Source organism: Anneissia japonica, unplaced genomic scaffold (assembly GCF_011630105.1).
Source record: "Anneissia japonica isolate Jap-2015-1 unplaced genomic scaffold, ASM1163010v1 scaffold2471_len1564793_cov202, whole genome shotgun sequence".
NCBI lineage: Eukaryota > Metazoa > Echinodermata > Crinoidea > Comatulida > Comatulidae > Anneissia > Anneissia japonica.
Window position 1 is genome coordinate 1,486,675 of NW_022709610.1, and position 2,877 is coordinate 1,489,551.

Sequence of the window (2,877 nt, forward strand, 5' to 3'; positions counted from 1 at the left end):
ATAAGAGACAGGAGAACAACTATTTGACCGTAATCACGTTCACAGACTCTCAGAGATTTCCGAATTAAATTAAATCAAATGGCATGAACGTTGTATGTGAATTATTGTTTGACTCGATCCATGTGACATAGGCCCACAGAGTTATGCACATATTTGTTTAAAATATTTGTTAACAGAAGGCCAATGGTATTTCAGATTATTAGTGAACTCGATACGTATTCAATGTAGACCTATCCCTTAATGGGAATTAATAAATAGTTGAGTGTATTTGTAGAGCCCTTAAAATGCAACAAATTCTATAAACCTCGCCGAGACATAAAGACGCCAAGTGTTCTCGTCATCTACAGGCTTATTAAAAGCTTTGCGCTTTTAGCTCGTGGATTATTCCTTTAGAACCCAAACTTGTTGATATGGTGACAAACACATATCTTGTCAACTTTGATGACCCAACCTCTATTCTTTTGGGAATAGTTTCAAATTAAAACGTTAAAACTAAACAATAATGCGTATTAAGATATTTCTGAAAGCTACTGTAGGGAATAACGAGAAAAGCAGTGATGGGAATTAAACCGGAGACCAAGAGATCTCTACGGTTCAGCGAACACACGGAAGTTCATGAGTTAGGTTTTATATATTTTTTAACTATCTAAAAACAGGCATGCTGTTGCCATCAAATGGTGAAATGTAACCGAGTCACAGAAAGAGAACGAAGCTCAAGACCAGCAAAGAAATAGGGGAATAAAATTGTGGATAGTAAAATTAAACCTGTATTTTATTCCTCCTCCCAAAAGCCTTATTAAAATGAGACCATTTCAAACGTCTCATTGCTTAAAAAGTTTGTCGGACCCCCTCCCCCTTTCCCCCACCCACACCTATTGACCTTCATCTAAAATTGTCTATCTTAAATAAATATAAACTCACCACATAACTGGTGGCACATTCGTATTTGTCTTTGCTTTTGGTGTTATTGTTGTAGTCTGTAAATCAATTAAAACTAAATTGTTTCAATCTTTGTCTGGATGGAAGTTGATAAAGTTTTTGATCATTTTAAATTTTATAACTTTACAACATGCAGTTGACCTAGACCGTATTTCATATGTTATGATCTTCTCCAATAACTATTGAAAAACTTGTTTGTATTGTACGAGTTATTTGTTCATGATATTAGACCAATAATGTTTATATATATGCCTCTTTACAAGCAACTTAATTTTAAACTAACTATTATTTTTATCAATTATTTTCTCTTAAAGGTTCTTCCATGTTTCAACCGAGTCGGGCTTGGAAGCTATTTCTCGGACTTTGTGCAACAGGCCAACATTTCTAGACATCCGACTGAGACAGAAAACTGTACAACACTAACACGGTGGTCATAATTCACGGTATGCACTAACAGTAAAAGTACCTAGATCGAGTGAAATGTTCATGCATAGAGAGATTAGACTTAAAGATATGACAAAAATGACTAGGAAGTAGAAAATTAACAGAAGAATATAAAAAGACACATTGTTGTATAAGATTAATATCGTTAAAATTAAGAAGGTTTAGATTACTAAATAAAGGAGAAGAGTGGGATCTAGGTGGTGCGCCAGATATAGTCCTGATGGCCTTTTTTTTGAAGAATTACGAGTTTGTGAAGATTAGATGGGTAAGTATTAGTAAAATAGCTCAGATATCGAGGAAAACTCCAAGAAATTTAGCACTTTTAACAGAAGGTATTTTGAAATTATCTATCCAAATATTGAGGGAGGAGGAGTCAATAAACCGATTCTTTTGAGGGCTCCTAAACAGAATGAAGCTGCATTTTTTGTGATTAATAGAAAGTTTATTACTAGCAAAGTATTGGGACATAAGGATCAGATTCTCATTAACGGTCAAAAAGTGATTGAATATTATTGGTTGAATAAAAAACAGTTGTGCCATTAGCATAAAGAAAGAAAGAGAGAATCGGTAAATGTCATTAATATACAGAATAAATAAAAGAGTACCTAATAATGAACCCTGGGGAACACCACATGTAATAAGTGAGAAGTTAGAAACGAATTTGGTACATTGGAAACGATTAGAAAGATAACTTTTAAATAGGTTTAACGAGGGGCCCCGAATGACATAATGTGATAACTTAAATAAAGAATTTCGTTGTCAATGGTGTCGAAAGCTTTAGAAAGATCAATAAATACTCCTATTGCGATATGGTTATTTTTAAAGGCATCCACAATTTTATTTGTTAATTCAATAAGAGCCATAGATGTGTTATATTTTTTTTCTAAAACCGTATTGATGTTTGTATAATATGTTATATTTATTAATAAAATTAAATGTTCTGTCATATATAATTCTTTCTAAAGCTTTCGAGAAGATGGATAGAATAGAGATAGGACGATAATTTGATAGATCCGATTTGGAACCAGATTTGAAAATGACATTTTTAATGACTTTAGAGCTAAAATTATCAATACCAGGGGATTTATTGGACTTAAAAAATGAGGATATAGTTTTATCTACCTCTTCAATAGTTACAGGAGTGAAATATATTGAATTAACGTTTAGGCCTACTATTTAGGAAAAATTTATTGAGCTTACACTTTTGTTACAGTGGCACTCGTCAATTGACGGTGCGTTCAAGACCAATAAAATAACAAAAAAAGTAGTTTCATTAAAAAAAGAAAAAACAAACAAAAAAAAACAAAAAACAAAAAGCACAAGCACAGAATTTGAAAGCCCCTTCTTATCATAACTTAACAGTTAAACTTAAATTAAACTACTTAAAGTATATAGATTCAAAGCAGATACAGCAATACAGACTTATTTTCCTGTACATGTATCCTATACATATGTATAGGATACAAACATATATACATACACATACATACACAT